We start from the raw sequence: 22,248 nt of genomic DNA on the forward strand, positions 1-22,248 counted from the left end.
GGGTCTAATAAAGGTCAAGATTGCGTATTATGTCTTCCCATCTTTGGCGTATTTAGATTTTTAAACATATGCAATATGCTTAGCTTTTTCTCAATTCACTTATTTTGTTACGTTAAAAATATTTCTTACTGAAACATTTTTTGAAAAAATATATATATATATATATATATATATATATATATATATATATATATATATATATATTAAAATAGAGGTGTTGTACGTCGAGAAATGTTCAGACGCAGCTTGGGAAAATGAGCTTTAACAGGCAGGTCTGGCTAATGGCGAACGGCGTGCGCGAGCTACTCCTGCAGCCACTGATCATCCTCGTCTTCTTCATTACCAGCAGAGCGTCCGTTATTCAGATTCATTACAATTACTCCCGCGAAATAAGGAGCCATCCTGGCGACCTATGGACAAGTAAACACGGGAGGGTTGTAGCAGGGCTTAAGTCTCGAGACGTGGACAATTTCCTGGCCACGACGACGTTGGTCAGAAGATGGTTCCAGTGGCTCGATGAGGTAATTCACCGGTGACGTTTTTTGTAGCACACGATATGGGCCGTGATACTTGGGGACCAACTTGTTAGAAAGGCCAGGTGTAGCCGAAGGGACATGCAGCCAGACGAGTGACCCTGGATCGTAGGAAGTAGTGTTATTTGATGCGTCATGGTGGTGTTTTTGGCGTCCTTGGTCTTGAGTTGTGAATGATCTTGCCAGTTGGCGGCATTCTTCAGCGTATGTAGCGGCTTGAAACAAATCGTGGACTCTGAGGAGTCAGGTTTGTACGAAAGGATGGTGTCCATAGTGCAAGAAGGTTCGCGTCCGTAAAGGAGGAAAAAAGGAGAGAACCCAGTAGTGCTTTGAATGGTGGTATTATAAGCGAACGTATTATAAGCGAACGTATAAGCGAACGTATAAACGGGAGCACTCGGTCCCAATTGGAGTGGTCTGACGAGATATACATAGACAGCATGTCACCAAGGGTGCGGTTGAAGCGCTCTGTCATTCCATTGGTCTGGGGATGATAGGCGCTTGTAGTGCGGTGAACAACGTGGCACTCACGCAGCAATGCTGTGATGACGTCTGACAAGAATACGCGACCACGATCACTCAGTAACTCCCGAGGTGCTCCATGCCGTAATACGATGTGACAAGGGGGAGTTTTTCGTCTCTGGCACGTCGAGCAGGCCCGAACGTATTGTCGTATAAAACGGTACATGCCACGCCAGTAATATCGGAGACGTTTGCGAGAATAAGTCTTCAAGAAACCTGCGTGGCCACATTGGGGGTCGTCATGAAACGTGGAACAAATTTCGGATCGCAGATGACGTGGAATCACGAGTAGCAACTGACGTCCACCGGGTGCGTAGTTGCGTCGGTAGAGCACGTCGTCGCGAGTGGCGAAGTGCTCGACTTGCCGACGCAATGTGCGAGAAGGGGGGGAAGCCGTGTGCCCAGCCAGGATGTCTAGAATCGAAGCAACCCAAGGGTCGTCCTTGCGTTGCTCAGATGGCATCTCGGTGATGGTGACGGCAGTGGCATCACAGGTTAAACTTTCGCAGCAGTCCGGGTCAGGGGGTAGCGGCGAACGGGATAGGGCGTCTGCGTCCGAATGTTTCCGGCCGGAGCGATAGACCACGCGAATATTATATTCTTGGAGGCGTAATGCCCATCGGGCGAGGCGACCGCTTGGATCCTTCAGTGACGACAACCAGCAGAGGGCGTGGTGGTCAGTCACGACGTCAAAAGGGCGCCCGTACACGTAAGGTAAAAATTTCTCTATCGCCCAAATAATGGCGAGACATTCCTTTTCAGTGACTGAATAGTTGGTTTCGGCTTTGCTAAGAGCTCGGCTTGCGTAGGCAACCACGTACTCTTGGAAGCCGTCTTTCTTCTGTGCAAGAATAGCGCCTAGCCCGACACCACTAGCGTCGGTGTTGATCTCTGTGGGTGCCGATGGGTCGTAGTGTCGCAGAATAGGCGGCGACGTGAGGAGGCGGCGCAGTTCATTGAAAGAATCGTCACAGGTGGCAGACCAGGCGGAAAGGTCTCTAGAGCCGGCGAGGAGCTTGGTCAAAGGAGCGATGATCGTCGCGAAATTGCGGACGAAGCGCCGGAAGTAAGAGCAAAGGCCTATGAAGCTTCGAAGCTCTTTCATGGTGGTCGGTTTGGGAAACGCTGAAATGGCTGTAAGTTTGGCAGGGTCAGGAAGAATGTCGTCTTTTGAAACCACGTGGCCAAGGATCGTAAGCTTTCGAGCAGCGAAATGGCACTTCTTCAGATTCAGTTGCAGCCCCGCGGCAGAAATACACGCGAGGACTTTCTCGAGGCGGGTTAAATGGGTTGCGAAATCGGTTGAAAAGACGACAATGTCATCTAAATAACAAAGGCAAACGTTCCATTTGAGGCCTCGAAGGATAGAGTCCATCATCCGCTCGAAAGTAGCTGGTGCGTTGCAGAGGCCGAAGGGCATGACTGTGAATTCGTAAAGCCCGTCGGGCGTGATGAAAGCAGTTTTTTCACGATCGGCCTCTGCCATGGGTACCTGCCAGTATCCAGAGCGCAGATCTAAAGAAGAGAAAAATTCGGCTCCCTGTAGGCAGTCCAAGGCATCGTCAATGCGTGGCAGCGGATAGACATCCTTGCGCGTGATTCGGTTGAGACGCCGGTAGTCCACGCAAAACCTGATGGATCCGTCCTTCTTCTTCACCAACACAACTGAAGAGGCCCAGGGACTGCTTGACGGTTCGATTATGCCACGTGTCAGGATGTCGTCAACCTGTTCTTTGATGGCACGGCGTTCGGTAGTCGACACACGATATGGACGCTGCCGTATTGGCGTCTCTTGACCGGTATCTATACGGTGAACAACAGATGACGCTCGACCTAAGGAAGGCTGATTGTCGTCAAACGAGGCTCGAAAACGCTGTAGGAGCTTGATCAGCTGTTCCTGCTCCCCAGGGGTGAGGTTACAATCAATGGACTTGCGGAATACATCTATAGGTTCATTAGCGTCCATTGCGGGTGTAATGGCACAAGTCGGTAAAAATGGCTTGTCTGGATAGATCGGGTCTTCGAAAATACAATTTAAGGTCTCGAGGCTTCCCAGACACTCGCCGCGTAGCAGGATGTACGGACATGCAGAAACGTTGCACGCATAAAGTACCGCCGAACCATTGGAAAAATTGATGACGGCAAACGGGAGGACGATGGTTCGGTGTTGCACACTAGCTATAGTTGACTGGAACAGGAGCGTCGAGTTAGTGGCAGCAGGGGAAAACACAGGCACTAGGACGGCGGACAACGGTGCGATGCGGACGTCAGCTGCGGCAAACACTTTGGAGGGACTGTGGTGGTCGATATCAAGGCACGGATTCGTCAACGTGAGTTCAGCACGAGCGCAGTCGACAAGGGCCTGATGGGTAGAAAGGAAATCCCATCCTAGTATGGCGTCTTAAGATGAACGTGGGAGAACAACAAAGTTGACGGCGTACCAAACATCTTGAATAAAAACGCGTGCTGTGCACTGAGCTGTCGGCGCGATGAAATGGGAGGTGGCTGTACGCAGAGCAAGATTTGTAAGCGGCGTTGTAACTTTTCTCAAATCGCGACACAGTTTTTCACTAATTACAGAAACGACGGCGCCTGTGTCGACAAGTGCACGTACAGCCACACCTTCTACTAGCACATCAATTTCGTTGGTCGGATAAAGAGGAGGTCTTAGAAAGTTCGACGACGACGCAGTTCGTGCCTCCGGAACTGCGGCTGTCAGTTTTCCTCTCGAGCGGGGCTCGTGCGCCGAAGCATCGGGGAGACAGATCGGCGACGGGGCGGTAATGACCGGCGAGAATCGACAGGGCGTCGTGGGGACAATGAGTCGGTGATAGAAGAAGATGGTCGCCGGGGATTCTGGGCAGCCTGGTAATTTGCAGAATTCCCGTGGTCTGGAGGCTGGAAGTTACGACGGCGACAGTAGCGTGCTATATGTCCCACGAAACCGCATGCGAAACATATGGGCCGATTATCCAAGGTGCGCCATGGGTTAACGACAGAAGGTGCAGGGGGCGAAACGGGATGGGGTGCCGTGTATGTAGGCAGCGTCGTAGGGTAGGAGGACCCGGTGCCCCTGTAGGCGCCAGAGACAGGTGGGGCTGGGGGTCTAGCAACGACGGCAGCGTAGGTCAGCGGCGTAGGGACAGATGGCGATGAAGGCAGTGCCTGCGTGTCCTGTGTCTCAATGACCTGGCGTAGACGTGGGTCTAACGATGTCACTGGCGCGGATGCTTCAGCCACAAGAGAAAGCTGACGCGCAACTTCTTCACGAATGAACTGTTTGATGTGGGGCAGTAAAACGGTGTGATCAGCAGCGACATCGTGCACGAGGGCGGAAACTTCAGCCGTATCTTCAGCGGCCCTGCGCGTCGAGACACGCTGCTTACGCAACTCGTCGTACTCCTGACAGAGCTGGACAACATCGGTGATGGTCTGTGGATTCCTAGCGACGAGCATCTGGAAGGTATCGTCGTCAACTCCTTTGATAATGTGCTTGATTTTGTCGCGTTCGCTTAGAGGTTCATCGACGCGCTTGCAAAGAGACAAGACATCTTCAATGTAACTTGTAAAGGTCTCGTCCCTGCGCTGGATTCGACTACGGAGACGCTGTTCCGCGCGAAGCCGGCGCACGGCGGGACGACCGAAGACCACGGCGATGGTGTTCTTGAAGGCGGACCAGTTGGTGATTTCGCCTTCGTGGTTCTTGAACCAGAGGCTGGCCACATCATCGAGGTAAAAGCGCACGTTTGTGAGCTGGTCGCAGGCGTTCCACTTGTTGCAAGCGCTTACGATTTCGTACTCGACGAGCCAGTCCTCGACGTCTTGTTCGTCGTTGCCGCGAAAAATTGGTGGGTCGCGTTGCCGAGGCACGCCAGTACAGTAGACTGTCGTTGGTAAGGCAGCTTGAGAAGGGCCAGGAGCCGTCATGGTGAACGGTGAGGGTAGCGTCCGATTGCGAAGTTCCAGGTTGATGGGAACCCCGGCTCCTCCACCACTTAAACTAGAGGTGTTGTACGTCGAGAAATGTTCAGACGCAGCTTGGCAAAATGAGCTTTAACAGGCAGGTCTGGCTAATGGCGAACGGCGTGCGCGAGCTACTCCTGCAGCCACTGATCATCCTCGTCTTCTTCATTACCAGCAGAGCGTCCGTTATTCAGATTCATTACAATATATATATATATATATATATATATATATATATATATATATATATATATATATATATATATATATTTATATATATATATAAAAGGCAAAGAAGTGTATACCTAACGGCTCGGTTTTCTGTGTTTTTGACTCAATATTATAGAGATCTAATGGACAGTAATGCCAAGGAATGTATAGGGGAAGTTAGTAGAACCACTCTAATGAATATAAAAAGAAAGAAAATTGTGTCAAAAAATAGCTTGCCGTGAGCAGGAATTCTGCTCACGGCAAGCTATTTTGCACCTATTTTTCTTTCTTCTTATTTACCTTACATTGGTTGTAATAACTTCCCCTATACATTCCTTGGCATCATTGTCTGTTAGATCATATATATATATATATATATATATATATATATATATGTATATATATATATATATATATATATATATATATATATATATATATATATATATATATATATATATATATATATATATATATATTGTGAAGAAGACGCATCGTTGGCAAGCAACAGCGCCACCGCTTGGGTACTGGGTGCTGGGCTTCGCTCGCTCGGCTCGTGCTGATCATCGCCGGCATCTGCTTGACCGTTGCTCTTGCCCGATCGTGTTTCGTCGTAGGACCACCGTCGCAACAGTCGCCACTAGCCCTTTATCAATTGGTGGAGGGTGCTGACTTTCCCCGTCGCCTGAACCTGGGTGCTGCCATTCGCCGTCGCCTAAACCTGGAGCTGCGCAACCGAACGCTATCTCCCATCATTGCTACCAACAACGCGCAACCTGGCTCTTCCACTCCATCCCCCAGCAACCCCGGCGTTCTTCGTTTGCGAGAGCCCAAAGTCTTTAGCGGAGCTGATGAGACCGACGTGGAAGACTGGTTTGCTAACTACGAACTGGTGAGTGCAAACAACAAGTGGGATGACGCGGACAAACTGACTAACGTCATCTTTTATCTCACTGACGTGGCCGGAATGTGGTATAACATACAAAAACGACATTACGACGTGGTCCATCTTCAAAACGTCGTTTGCTGACGTTTTCGGCCGACCCGCTGTCCGCATGTCCAGAGCCGAACAATGCTTGCGGACTCGCGCACAGAAGCCATCTGAATCGTTCACCAGTTACATCGAAGACATTATTGGTCTTTGCAACCGCGTGAACAACGCCATGCCCGAGTCGGAGAAGATTCAACACATCCTCAAAGGGATAAATGACGGCGCATTTCAGATGCTCCTGGCGCGCAATCCTGCCACCGTTACGGAACTTGTGACGTTATGTCAAAGCTTCGACGAGTTGAGGAAGCAGCGCGCCCTGACTCGGCCATTTTCCACACACGCTGACTCACTATCTAGTCTTACTTCTGTTCCTGATTACTCAACAACCCTGCAAGAGATCAAAGACTTTGTTCGTGAAGAAGTAGCTCGGCAGCTGTCGTTGATTCCCTTCACGCAGCAGCCACCGTCCTCTCGTCTGCCCTCACCACTCCGCGACGTTATTGCCGAAGAGGTAGCTCAGGCTGTTCCCGTCGCTGCCCACCAGCAGCCTGTGGCATGCCTGATCCCCATGCGCCAGCTATGCAGCCCGTGGCCGCGCCTCTTACTTATGCCCAGGTGGTACGCAGCAGACCCCGCCAGCAGCTTTTGCCACCCATGCCTGCAGTTGCTCCCCACTCTACCCCTCTTTCGACCCCTTGGGCCGCACCGCGAGTCAGCAATTCCTGGCGCACTGCTGACAATCGACCGATCTGCTACGCCTGCGGTACTCCAGGACACGTGGCACGATATTGTCGTCGTCGCTTCCAATCGTAACACAACACTACTTGGCCGTTACCGTATGACCCACAGCCCACGCACCTACCTTCTCCCTATCATTCACCGCAGTAGGGCTACACTAATCTTCCCGAGCCTCAGTCACCCCAGCCCCCAGCTCCGACTCACTCTCCCCGCTCGCCGTCTCCTCGCAGGCGATCTCTGTCCCCAATGCGTCCCCGACCCGCTTCCTCCAACCGGGAAAACTGAACGCCGCAGTTCCAGAGGCAAGAACTGCGCCGTCATCGAAATGCCCAAGTCCTCGCACTTCACCTGCTAACGTCGTCGCCATATCTGTCGATGGTGTTTCTACCTTTGCCCTCATCGACACAGGTGCTGCCGTTTCTGTTATAGCCGCCCAGCTCTGCCGCTCCCTACGCAAAGTGACCATGCCGCTCTCTAGACTATCGCTTCGTACGGCTAGCGCAGAACCAGTTCGACCTCTCGGCACCTGTACAGCCCGCATTTTAATCCAAGGCTCTATGTACGTTGTCGAGTTCATTGTCCTTTCAGTGTGCTCGCATGACGTTATCCTCGGGTGGGACTTCCTGTCACATCATCATGCCGTCATTGACTGCGCACGCGCTGAAGTTCAATTTTCGCACCTGTCTGACGAACCTTTGCACGAAACTTTTGAGTGGTCCACAAAACTCGTCGTACGTGAAGACACTGAAATTCCGCCATCCTCTTTTGCCGTTGTCCCTGTTTGCTGCGATGACAATAACGACGCTACAGTAATGTTTACACCTTCCGACATTTTCATGAGCCGCAGAGCCGTTTCCTTGCCTTTCGCTACACTCGACGTTACTGTGGTCCGAAGCAATATTTTCGTCCACAACCCCCTTTCTGCACCGCTTACGCTACTTGCCGGCGAATGTCTCGGTCGAGTGGAGTACCTCGATTCCTTTTTATTCCTTAACATGCCAGACGAATCATGCAGTAGCGCCTCGACCGAACTTCATGCCCTTTCCCCACTGGAATGCTCAACAAGTGACACCTTCTCGAGTTCCATCGCCGACACCTTAAGTGCCCATGAACGCGCCGAGCTTCTTAATCTCCTCCAGCACTTCGCGAATTCATTCGACGTTTCTCAGCCGCAATTGGGTCGGACTTCCGCAGTGCACCACCACATTGACACCGGTTCACACCAGCCATTGCATCAAAGACCGTACCGTGTCTCTGCTGCAGAACGTCACGTCATCAATGACCAGGTCGAAGAGATGCTACGCCGTCGCGTTATTCAACCATCGCACAGTCCTTGGGCATATCCTGTCGTTCTAGTTCGAAAGAAGGATGGATCGATTCGATTTTGCGTCGACTACCAGCGATTAAACAAGGTGACGCGGAAAGACGTCTATTCATTACCGCGCATCGACGACGCCCTTGACAGCCTCCAAGGAGCCGAATTTTTCTCCTCCTTAGACTTACAATCTGGGTACTGGCAGGTTCCTATGGCAGAAACTGATTGCCAGAAAACTGCGTTCATTACACCAGATGGCCTGTACGAATTTAACGTAATGCCATTTGGGCTTTGTAATGCTCCTGCCACGTTTGAACGACTCATGGACAACACACTGCGTGGACTGAAGTGGTCTGTGTGTCTATGCTACCTCGACGACATTGTCGTTTTCTCTCCCGATTTTCCTACACATCCGCTTCAGCTCCAACAGGTTCTGGCGTGTTTAACCAACGCTGGGCTCCAACTGAACCTTAAAAAGTGCCGCTTCGCCGCGCGAGAGCTGTCCATCTTCGGGCACATCGTGTCCAAGCATGGTGTTCGACCCGACCCTGCAAAACTGCGAACAGTCGCTGAGTTCCCGAAACCTACTACACTGAAAAAATTACGCAGTTTTGTCGGACTATGCTCGTACTTCCGGCGCTTCGTGCGAAATTTCGCGTCGATCATGTCACCACTGACCAACCTTCTACGCGGTGATGCAGACCTTTCATCCTGGTCTTCTGACTGCGACGTCGCGTTTGCCATGCTCTGTAGTCTGCTAACATCTCCTCCAATTCTTCGGCATTTCGACCCAACAGCTGCAACGTAAGTTCACACAGACGCTAGTGGAGTTTGTCTAGGCGCCGTCCTCGCCCAACGCAAGCCGGGCTACTCCGAATACGTCGTCGCTGATGCGAGTCGCACACTTACTAAAGCTGAGGCCAATTACAGCGTCACTAAAAAAGAGTGCTTGGCGCTAGTGTGGGCGTTTCGCAAGTTCCGCCCTTATTTGTACGGTCGCCCATTCGACCTGGTAACGGACCACCATGCACTTTGTTGGCTCGCCACATTGAAAGATCCTTCTGGCCGCCTAGCTCGGTGGGCACTGCAAATCCAGGAGTACGACATTCGTGTTATCTATCGCAGCGGACGCAAGCATTCTGACGCCGACGCCCTGTCGCGTTCGCCTTTACCTCCCGACTCGGCCTGCGGAATCACTGGTACCAACTCCGTCGCATCTCTCGACCTCGACTCCTTTACCAGTGAACAACACAAGGACCCGTGGATCGCTTCCCTTTTTAACTGTCTCTCTGGATCGTCAAACACTGCGGTACCACGATCTCTCCGACGTCAAGCTGCTCATTTTGCCATTCGTGATCGGCTGCTACACCGACGCAACTACGCCCCCGAAGGTCGTAAGTGGTTCTTGGTTGTCCTGCGCAGCTTGCGATCACAAATCTGCGCCTCCTTTCACGAACGATCCCCAATGTGGTCAGGCCGGAGTTTTCAAAACTTACGAACGCATTCGCCATCACTTCTACTGGCACGGAATGTATAATTTCGTTTGAAAATTCGTTATGGGCTGCCGTGACTGTCAACGCCGCAAATCACCGCCTTTCCACTCGTCCGGTGCGCTTCAACCGCTTCCGTGCCCTGCCAAATCTTTCGATCGGATCAGAATATATCTCTATGGCCCTCTACCGAGAACATCAGATGAAAATCGGTGGATCATAGTCGCTGTGGACTATTTAACACGCTACGCTGAGACCGCCGCCCTTCGAAGTGCCACTGCGCGGGACGTAGCATCCTTCATCCTTCATCGCTTCATACTACGACATGGTGCACCTCGAGAACTACTAAGCGACCGAGGTCGAGCTTTCCTATCAGGAGTCGTCACGTTCTGAATGCCATGTTGTTCATCGCAAGACCACGGCATACCACCCGCAGAATAACGGGCTCACGGAAAGATTTAACCGCACCCTTGGCGATATGCTCGCCATGTATGTGACATCCGATCATACTAACTGGGATCGCATTCTTCCATTCATCACGTTCGCATATAACACCGCGGCACAGTCTACCACTAGATTTTCACCTTTCTTTCTTCTTTATGGACGCGAACCATCCCACACCATCGACACTCTCCTTCCATACCGTCCTAACGCATCCGAATACCCATCTGTGTCCGAAGCTGCCCGAATGACGGAAGAGTGCCCTGAACTCGCACGCACCTTTACGTCACAAGAACAACAGCGCCAGAAAGAAAACAACGCCGACTCTTCACGAAGCCCCAGCTATTCCCCGGGATCACTTGTATGGCTGGCTGTTCCTTACCAAACCCCCGGCATTTCCTCAAAACTCGCTCCAAGGTACGAGGGCCCATACCGCATTCTGGAGCAAACCTCGCCGGTGAATTTTCTCATCGAGCCACTTTCCCTATCTGACAACATGCGCCGGCGTGGACGTGACATCGTCCACGTCGCCCGCCTTAAGCCATATCATAGCCCTCTGCCTCCATACTCTTAGGCCGCTAGGATGGCTCTTTTTTGGCGGGGGCAAATTGTGAAGAAGAAAACGCATCGTTGGCAAGCAACAACGCCACCGCTTGGGTACTGGGTGCTGGGCTTCCCTCGCTCGGTTCGTGCTGATCATCGCCGGCATCTGCTTGACCATTGCTCTTGCCCGATCGTGTTTCGTCGTAGGACCACCGTCCCAACAGTCGCCAATAAACCCTTTTTCTATATATATATATATATACATATATATATATATATATATATATATATATCTGAGATTTTTTGTACGTCATTCACGCTGGACCCGTCGTATTGTATGCAAGAAAGAGACGATATATATATATATATATATATATATATATATATATATATATATATATATATATATATATATATATATATATATAGTCTAGTAGATCCTTCGTGAGCGGTCACAACGTGGTTTATTTCGACGTTTCGGCCTAGAGTCTGGCCTTCATCAGGAATAAAGATACAGTTTGTGGGTGCTCAGCTTTATACAATCTCAAATCAGAGGGCAAGGAAAGAGGGAAAAAAAGGAAAGAAAAAAAGGAAAAGAAAAGAAAGAAAAAGAAAAAAGAGAAAAATAATATACGGTGGACGCCCCTCGGGTGCCCCCCTTCCACTTTTCCCTCCACTTCCCCCCATCTCTCTCCCCCTCTCCCCTTCACCTTTCTGATGCCAGCGGTCTGTGTATGTTTCCGTTCACTAGCGCATTCCTCCCGATCAGACGGCCCCTCCTGGCACTGGCGGTTCGGTGTGGGGCAAAAAAGAGCTTTTCAGGAAGTCCTAAGCCTTTAACTACTCGGGGTCCCGTAAACAATTCGTCGTAGAAGGACGGGGGCCACGTATTGTGGCAGAGGTTGGTCAGCGGGCATTTTAGGAAGTTCTAAGCCTTTAACTACTCCGCGCCCTGTCAACAATTCGTCGTAAAAATAGGGGTGCCCCGTATTGCGGTAGGCTGTGCAAGCGCGTGCAATGCGAATTCCTAGCCCGCTTCTAAATTACGCGTGTCGTGGGGGCCTCCCGGCTGTGCACATGGTTGCTGTTGGGCATGTCGTGCATGGCACAAATGATTGGGTAGTAAAAAAAACAGAAAACAGACGACAGCCGCACTTAGGAAGAGTAGTTACACTTGGAATTGTTTTAGGTTGTCCAGTGCCCTTCGCAGTTGCAGTGCCGTGAACTCAGTTACTATTTTCATTGTTGTCGTTATTGTTTTCTAATGCTTTAATTGCTGCGAGTGTACCAGGATTCTCATTTATTCCTCTATCGAGGGTGTTAAATCGGTGGATAAGGTATGACTCTCGTTGTTCACGTTCTCGATTTGATTTAAATCCCGTCTCTAAGAGCGTTACTGATAGTTTGTCGAATGCATGGTCGGGAAGATTGAGATGTTTTGATAGAGGTAGACTTGGGGCTGATTTCGCATGGGCTCTGTGATTATTGAAGCGAATCCTAAATGGTGTTTCTGTTTGTCCAATGTACTGCATACTACACACGTTGCATTCGAGTAGGTACACCACATTAGAGGAATCGCATGTTAGGTTTCCTCGTATGTTAATCGAAAACTTGGATTGCGTGCTGGTTGCTTTGTCTGTTTCTCGCATCGCCTTACATACAAGACATCGTGGCTTTAAGCAAGGGCGGCATGAATTATTGGGGGGTGATGTGTTAATTTGGGAGTGGACAAGGGTGTCTTTGAGGTTACGTGGTCGTCGGTAAACGACGCCTGGAGCGGATGGGAATGCGCGTTTCAGACGTTCACTTTGTTCCAGAATGTTGTAATGTCGTTTAAGGATTTTGTTTACATTGGGGAAGTTTGTGCTGTAAGTCAAGCAGAGGTTTGTTCGTTGTGGGTCTTCTCGTGGTGGTCGCTTCATAAGTAAGTCTTCACGCTTTAGTTTTCTCGCTTTTTGAACAGCGTCATTAATTACATGTGGGGGGTATTTTTGTTGCTCGAGCATAAGTTTTAGCCTCTGTGAGCTCGTGTCAAAGTCAGCGTCTCTAGAGCAGATTCGCTTAAACCGGTGAGCCTGGCTGTATGGAATACTGTTTTTACAGTGGCGTGGGTGATCGCTTTGGTAATGAAGGTATTGTTGTCGATCCGTTGGTTTGCAATATAGGGTTGTAGAGAGCTTCTGTTCTTCTATCGTTATGGTAACATCAAGAAAATTTACGGTAACTTGCGAGTATGTGTGTGTGAAGTGTATGTTCGGATGTACAGCATTGTAAGTGTCTATAAAGCTGAGAAGTTCGTCCTCGCTGTGGGTCCAAATAAGAAAGATGTCGTTTATGTATCTTCTGTATAACATTGGTTTCAAGGAACTTTGTGCATGAAATTCAGATTCTAGCTTTCCCATAAATATGTTGGCATAATTAGGTGCCATTTTGGTGCCCATAGCGGTCCCGCTGATTTGTCGAAAATACTCTTGGTTAAACTCGAATGAATTTAATTCGAGGACCATCCTCGTCAATGTTGCAATGGCAGAGAAATCTGGGGTGTTAGATTGTTTATGGTTTGTGTACATGTTTTGTAATGCAGCTATGCCGTCATCGTGAGGAATATTTGTATATAATGAAGAGACATCAAGAGTAACCAAGTACGAGTTTTTCGGCACACAGATACCCGCAATGTCTCGAAGAAAATGTGTGGTGTCTTTTATGTACGACGCGAGGGTGCATGGAATGTGGCTTATTAGTTTGTCCACGTACCCTGATATGGGTTCAGTTATTGTACCGATGCCTGATATGATTGGTCGACCTGGGTTACCGGGTTTGTGAATTTTTGGGAGGATGTAGAAGCGACCTGGACGAGGGTATGCTGCTTGCATCAGTTTGTGGTCAGTGTTGGTTATCTTTTCTGCGTCCAACAGTTTCTTTAGTTCTGTTGATACGATACGTTTGTATTCGTCTGTCGGATCACCTGGGAGGCGTTCGTAAAATCTTGAGTCGTCTAGTTGGCGGTATGCTTCTTGTAGGTAGTTGGTTGTATTAAGGACTACAATTGCTCCTCCTTTGTCAGCGGGTTTTATTGTTATGTCTGTCCTAGATGCCAAATTTTTCAGACTTATTTTTTCAGATTTGGTCAAGTTTTCTCGGTTTCCTTTCTGTCTGTGGTATTCGTGTACTATATCTTTCTGTACTGCGGTGATATAAAGGTGCAAGCACTTGTCTCGATTACTGTTCGGTGTCCAATCATTTGATTTACGACGGTGAATTGTTTCGTGGTTAGAAGGCCTATCCAGGAAATATTCGCGCAACCTTAAGCTTCGAGCGAAGTTGTCGAGGTCTCGGAGTAAGTGGAATTCATCGAAAAATTTTGTGGTCGGGCAGAAGCTTAGTCCCTTAGATAGCAGTTGTACTTCGTCAGGTGACAAGCTCGTGTCCGATAAGTTTACAACCACAGTGTCACATGGTGTGTTCCTAGATGGGTGCTCGTTTGTACCATTAGTGTTTTCCTGGGTGGTGGTGTGGTAATGATAAGGCACTGTATCAGGGAACGCGGGTTTGGGCACATGGTCTCTTTCGAGTTTATGAATTTTTGTGGTCCTGATGGCTTGGTATTTATTCTGCTCAAATTCTGGTAATCGCGTGATTTCTTCGTTCGATAAAGTGTTGTGGCGGAGAATGGTGTTGGTCATAGCGACCAGTTTCTTTACCTGCTTGTCACTATGATTAAGGCCAACACCATTCTCCGCCACAACACTTTATCGAACGAAGAAATCACGCGATTAACAGAATTTGAGCAGAATAAATACCAAGCCATCAGGACCACAAAAATTCATAAACTCGAAAGAGACCATGTGCCCAAACCCGCGTTCCCTGATACAGTGCCTTATCATTACAACACCACCACCCAGGAAAACACTAATGGTACAAACGAGCACCCATCTAGGAACACACCATGTGACACTGTGGTTGTAAACTTATCGGACACGAGCTTGTCACCTGACGAAGTACAACTGCTATCTAAGGGACTAAGCTTCTGCCCGACCACAAAATTTTTCGATGAATTCCACTTACTCCGAGACCTCGACAACTTCGCTCGAAGCTTAAGGTTGCGCGAATATTTCCTGGATAGGCCTTCTAACCACGAAACAATTCACCGTCGTAAATCAAATGATTGGACACCGAACAGTAATCGAGACAAGTGCTTGGACCTTTATATCACCGCAGTACAGAAAGATATAGTACACGAATACCACAGACAGAAAGGAAACCGAGAAAACTTGACCAAATCTGAAAAAATAAGTCTGAAAAATTTGGCATCTAGGACAGACATAACAATAAAACCCGCTGACAAAGGAGGAGCAATTGTAGTCCTTAATACAACCAACTACCTACAAGAAGCATACCGCCAACTAGACGACTCAAGATTTTACGAACGCCTCCCAGGTGATCCGACAGACGAATACAAACGTATCGTATCAACAGAACTAAAGAAACTGTTGGACGCAGAAAAGATAACCAACACTGACCACAAACTGATGCAAGCAGCATACCCTCGTCCAGGTCGCTTCTACATCCTCCCAAAAATTCACAAACCCGGTAACCCAGCTCGACCAATCATATCAGGCATCGGTACAATAACTGAACCCATATCAGGGTACGTGGACAAACTAATAAGCCACATTCCATGCACCCTCGCGTCGTACATAAAAGACACCACACATTTTCTTCGAGACATTGCGGGTATCTGTGTGCCGAAAAACTCGTACTTGGTTACTCTTGATGTCTCTTCATTATATACAAATATTCCTCACGATGACGGCATAGCTGCATTACAAAACATGTACACAAACCATAAACAATCTAACACCCCAGAGTTCTCTGCCATTGCAACATTGACGAGGATGGTCCTCGAATTAAATTCATTCGAGTTTAACCAAGAGTATTTTCGACAAATCAGCGGGACCGCTATGGGCACCAAAATGGCACCTAATTATGCCAACATATTTATGGGAAAGCTAGAATCTGAATTTCTTGCACAAAGTTCCTTGAAACCAATGTTATACAGAAGATACATAGACGACATCTTTCTTATTTGGACCCACAGCGAGGACGAACTTCTCAGCTTTATAGACACTTACAATGCTGTACATCCGAACATACACTTCACACACACATACTCGCAAGTTACCGTAAATTTTCTTGATGTTACCATAACGATAGAAGAACAGAAGCTCTCTACAACCCTATATCGCAAACCAACGGATCGACAACAATACCTTCATTACCAAAGCGATCACCCACGCCACTGTAAAAACAGTATTCCATACAGCCAGGCTCACCGGTTTAAGCGAATCTGCTCTAGAGACGCTGACTTTGACACGAGCTCACAGAGGCTAAAACTTATGCTCGAGCAACAAAAATACCCCCCACATGTAATTAATGACGCTGTTCAAAAAGCGAGAAAACTAAAGCGTGAAGACTTACTTATGAAGCGACCACCACGAGAAGACCCACAACGAACAAACCTCTGCTTGACTTACAGCACAAACTTCCCCAATGTAAACAAAATCCTTAAACGACATTACAACATTCTGGAACAAAGTGAACGTCTGAAACGCGCATTCCCATCCGCTCCAGGCGTCGTTTACCGACGACCACGTAACCTCAAAGACACCCTTGTCCACTCCCAAATTAACACATCACCCCCCAATAATTCATGCCGCCCTTGCTTAAAGCCACGATGTCTTGTATGTAAGGCGATGCGAGAAACAGACAAAGCAACCAGCACGCAATCCAAGTTTTCGATTAACATACGAGGAAACCTAACATGCGATTCCTCTAATGTGGTGTACCTACTCGAATGCAACGTGTGTAGTATGCAGTACATTGGACAAACAGAAACACCATTTAGGATTCGCTTCAATAATCACAGAGCCCATGCGAAATCAGCCCCAAGTCTACCTCTATCAAAACATCTCAATCTTCCCGACCATGCATTCGACAAACTATCAGTAACGCTCTTAGAGACGGGATTTAAATCAAATCGAGAACGTGAACAACGAGATTCATACCTTATCCACCGATTTAACACCCTCGATAGAGGATTAAATGAGAATCCTGGTACACTCGCAGCAATTAAAGCATTAGAAAACAATAACGACAACAATGAAAATAGTAACTGAGTTCACGGCACTGCAGCTGCGAAGGGCACTGGACAACCTAAAACAATTCCAAGTGTAACTACTCTTCCTAAGTGCGGCTGTCGTCTGTTTTCTGTTTTTTTTTACTACCCAATCATTTGTGCCATGCACGACATGCCCAACAGCAACCATGTGCACAGCCGGGAGGCCCCCACGACACGCGTAATTTAGAAGCGGGCTAGGAATTCGCATTGCACGCGCTTGCACAGCCTACCGCAATACGGGGCACCCCTATTTTTACGACGAAATGTTGACAGGGCGCGGAGTAGTTAAAGGCTTAGAACTTCCTAAAATGCCCGCTGACCAGCCTCTGCCACAATACGCGGCCCCCGTCCTTCTACGACGAATTGTTTACGGGACCCCGAGTAGTTAAAGGCTTAGGACTTCCTGAAAAGCTCTTTTTTGCCCCACACCGAACCGCCAGTGCCAGGAGGGGCCGTCTGATCGGGAGGAATGCGCTAGTGAACGGAAACATACACAGACCGCTGGCATCAGAAAGGTGAAGGGGAGAGGGGGAGAGAGATGGGGGGAAGTGGAGGGAAAAGTGGAAGGGGGGCACCCGAGGGGCGTCCACCGTATATTATTTTTCTCTTTTTTCTTTTTCTTTCTTTTCTTTTCCTTTTTTTCTTTCCTTTTTTTCTCTCTTTCCTTGCCCTCTGATTTGAGATTGTATAAAGCTGAGCACCCACAAACTGTATCTTTATTCCTGATGAAGGCCAGACTCTAGGCCGAAACGTCGAAATAAACCACGTTGTGACCGCTCACGGAGGATCTACTAGACTATATGCAACGCTACGGCCACTCAACCACCATGCCTGCCTATATATATATATATGATAAGTCACAAATCGCTGCTTAGAGTGTGTGGTTGCATTTACATAATAATGGACCTGAAAGCCAAAATATTTATATATATTAGATGATACTTTTTCTTCCTACTCAATAGTTCTATGTGACATTATTTCGAACTCCAAGCCACAACCATCAAAAGACCTCAGCACATCAGTTGGGGTGTGCGTTCTTATTGAGACAACATATTCTTTCTAACGACGTCCTGCACCAATTGACCATTCTCGAAGTTTGCTTTTCAGAAGTGAAGTGGACAAGCATTGTCAAAGACTTCTGCCTAAACAATTGGTTCGCACCATCACTGTTGAACTCACCTGCCGGGGTCCCGCATATTTGTCCACCGGGGGTTCGCAGAGGTGTTTCCTCCCAGTGAAGCCACTACGACGAAATATCCAGAGGAATATATGAAAGAAGTTTACCACACGGAGTGGTTTGGTGACCTTCCTTAGAGTGAGCTCGCGTTGTTGTCACTTGTCGATGTTAGAACGAGGAGGGAAGGCGGTCTTGCAAAGCAAAATATCTTCATGCAAAGGATAAAAATGACAATTTTGTCAATTATGGGGCCATGGCAGAAACCATCGCCCAAAGTATACCGTGAGTATGGTGACCAGAGTGGCCCGAAGCACCCATTGCGCATCGGTACAGGTTCCCTCCGCCATAGAAGCTGAAAATACTTGTATTTATTGCTTTCGCCATGATGAGCGCCTCTGATTGAATTATCTCAAGTAATTCGAAAAAAGCCATCATTATACATTTGAAAGGGAGTATCAATGACCTAGCGGTGAAGACTCAGAGAAGCTATCAACATGACAAAATTATCGAATCATATGGGTCCATGTCTACTTGTGGAACCCTGGCTACAAAAATGCACACCGCGTAGCCTAAAGACAAACAAATTGGAAGAGACCCGGTATTCCGTGGTTAAGCACCGACTTTTTTTAATGACTTGACAAATTTGTATGAAAATGAACGGCGCACCTATTTTTCACTCGATGAAATCCTCACAAGCGCGCTGGCCATGATCCTTCACCGCATTAAAAGTTCTCTTTCCCTTATGCTCATCGACTTGCATTCATTACATGCGGTTCAGTTAACCCAATCTGCCAGAATTCTAATGCAAAAATAAATTGGCCACACAAGATCAAAAAGTTTATGTTTTTGAGAGATTTCTTACGTCAAAAGGCTCCTGCCAGCGCACTCACAGTCAGTGTGGAGAGAGTCTATTAAAACTCCCATTAAGAAAAAGCAGCTAGCGATTGCTGCCTAAGCCGAGAGAGTTCACAGCACCCGTGTAGCCACTCTGAGGACCGCGCCCGCTGTGTAAATACAGTTATTCTGCCTCCTCCAGAACGCAGTCCCGATAGAGCCATTTTCAAGCGCAGCTCAAACAAGAGAGCCCAGCATAGCTATTAGAACGTGGTCACAAAATGACGCCGATTGGTAGTAAGAGGCTCTGCTAAAATGTCAGCCAAGAGAGAGAGAGAGAGTGAGAAAGTAAAGGCCGGGAGGTTAACCAGATATTGGCATCTGGTTTGCTACCCAGCGCTGGGGGCGGGGAAGTAGGGGCAAGAAAGAGGGGGTAGATAGATAAAAAAAACGCACGCGCACTCATAAGATAACGAAAACACACACAGGAAGGGCGTCCTAGCTACAACAGTTCAGTAAAGCCGGTCGATCGCAAAAAGTGTAGTAGCGCTTTCAGGGCCTTCTTCTGTGAAGTTGCATCTTGTCGATATTGTAGAATTCCTTGCTCCGACAGAGGTTGATTGTCTAATTTGTTGAGTTCCTTGCGAAGGCATAGTCGTTGTTTACTAAATGCTAGGCAGTCACAAAGAATATGTTGGGTCGTTTCTTCTTTGCCACAGTGGCCACGGGCTGCGGTGTCGGCCATCCCAATGCGGAAAGCGTAGGCGTTGGTAAACGCAACGCCCAACCACAGCCTACATAAGAGGGTCTGGTCTGCTCGGCAAAGCCTTGACGGGACTTGAAGACTTAGCGTAGGAACAAGCGAGTACAGTCAGGCAAGCTTGAAGTGTGGCTGATTCCATTGTGATGTGGTTTGCTGGCGAGCAAGCCTGCGGAGCTTTCGTGCAGCATCTGTCCTAGAAAGCGGTATTCGTAGTTTATGATCTTCTGTGTGGGCTGAGCGGGCAGCTTGATCGGCCCGTTCATTGCCGATGATTCCGCAGTGACTGGGCAACCACTGAAATGTAATATGTCAGCCAAACATCATAGCGTGACATGCGGCATCAAACTTAAATTTTAAATTTCAAGTTCCGCTATAAATCACTCTCTCTTCTTCCAACAGATTACACAGCATACCCCAAAAGCAACTGTGCTACGTACCCGAAAGCATATGGACAACGCCATTCTGAGCATCGTGAGCTGCGTATGGCAACGGCCGTCGCGGTGCCCAATCCACGCTAAGAAAAGGCGCTTGTGAGGCCACTGCAAACGAGCCGCACGTCCAGGGAAGGCAAAAACTCTATTCTCAGTTATCACACTCACTGATATACGGACTTATCGCTTGTTCACACGCACCACTAGCACCGGTACCACGACCAAGTTATAGCAGCACAGCTGTTTGGCCTTGTTGAAAACACTTGCAGCTGTAAGAGTGTGCATGGGACAACCATGACATGGGCGCGTGTGTGGATTGACAGGTGTGTGACCACAATATTGAGACATAACCAACACATAACCAATCTGAACGTACGTCCTAGCACACATCGTGCCCATCACTGCAATGATTGTGAGTGAACCCCTTTTGTTGAAAACACTGACAATCTCTTTAAACTGAGGAGCAAGTATCCAGAAAAATTAGTGAAGCATTTTCTTTTTAATTTCACGGCAGAAGATCACTTTTGTACCTGCTTTGTGTGACTGTTTAGCCATTTTCTGTGTTTCACTATGTGCGCGGATAGGTTCAAGCACCTTGTGCAGTTCAGTTTTGATAAGGCCTCTGAGTCTGCAGTTAAGGAAACTAGTTGGTAGAAACTGCCCGTCCTGCATGTGTCTCTTCTTTGTCATTCTGGTTCTTTCGCTCTTCCTGATGATGACCAAGTTAGTAGCTAAGCGACAGTTTCGGCTGACCAAATGCTACTCGATGTTTCACTCGCGCGGCTAAAATCATAAACCACTGATCAATAAAATTGGCAGAAAGAGGATGCCAGCCTTTTTTACTCTTCTGATAATGCGAGCAGGCATGAATTTAGTTTGTCTGCAGATATGCGTGTTAAGAAGGGTGCTTGCCCTTAGCTATTTCGCTGGAAGTCTTGAAGAATATTTCCAGCAACAAACACTGACGTGGACACAGCGAGAGGAGACACATCTTGTCGCGACCCAGACTATGATGTTTGAACCTGTTTGCGTCCTTCGTGCGACCTGAATGCAAACCGCAAGCACGTGTGCGCTGTAGTCACCTTGAGTGACTCTTTTGTCACCGGTCCCTAATGGTGACGCGACTGGTGCTCGTCGCAGGTCTGCATGAGCCTTTAGTTCGTTGTCATCCCTCGCCTTCACGTATGGCTTTCAGCACACCTTTTGGGATAACATATCTCTTTAAGTCTACTCCTATCGAACGCGTGTAATGCGAATAGCGTTAGAGAGCTCGTTTCGCAGAAATTCCGGTGTCGGCAGCGATGTTGGCGTCCTTGGTTCTTGGCGAACAATGATCTTATCTGCGCCCAAAACATACAGAGTTATGCAAACAAAATCAATACCAAAAGTTTTCCGTTCCGAGTGAGGATGAACCCCGACTCTCTTCATGGCAAGCAGCTGTTCTATCACTAAGCTGCGATATCTGAAGGAACTACTTTGCAGAAAAAAACACTATATCAACGTCAGAAGGGGAATAAGCCAGCGAACTCACAGTATACTGGATGGTAAAAAAGTAGAATCGTGCCAGGCGTCAAAACATGGAAATCGATCAACGAGTCGACATTTGAAGCTCAACCCATTACAAAGCAATCAGATACATTTGATTACCATCAGTAGCATTACAATCAATAAAGTTAACAGCTGCGTACCTTCGCGTATTGCTCTACGTGAGCGTAGTGAGTCCTTATCTGATTCGCAAAAGGACTAATAATGGCGATGTGAACACCTAACAAGGGCGCTTGCCGTACGCACTCAGTGATACTTAGCAACGGTCACTGATACGCGCACAGCAATTGATTGTTTTAGGCATGATTGAGGTATGCAGCTTGAGTCCGAGTGAGTTCATTCTAAAAAAAAATATTAGTGAACCTGAGTCTTACTGAGCCCGGTTGGGGAAAATTTGGTGACCCTGAGTCTGAGTGAGCCCTAAGCCCAAAATGAATTTCTTCAGTGAGTCTGTGAACCGAAGCAAGCAAGCAGGTCTGAAGGCGAAGCTCACGAGGCCTGATAACGCTGTTGCGATCTCCTCTTGAAGGCGAAGCTCAAATATCTTCCAGATTTTCTGAAAATTTTGCCTTAA

General features: G+C 48.1%; 1 protein-coding gene across 4 annotated transcripts in view; it reads left to right on the top strand.

Annotated features, from left to right (window-relative positions):
- The window catches only part of LOC142786393 (neprilysin-1-like), a 557,390-nt gene that overhangs the window by 341,583 nt on the left and 193,559 nt on the right, over positions 1 to 22,248 (top strand). The gene's annotated exons all lie outside the window — the stretch shown is intronic.

The sequence above is a fragment of the Rhipicephalus microplus genome, unplaced genomic scaffold, assembly GCF_043290135.1.
Source record: "Rhipicephalus microplus isolate Deutch F79 unplaced genomic scaffold, USDA_Rmic scaffold_23, whole genome shotgun sequence".
Taxonomy (NCBI): Eukaryota; Metazoa; Arthropoda; class Arachnida; order Ixodida; family Ixodidae; genus Rhipicephalus; species Rhipicephalus microplus.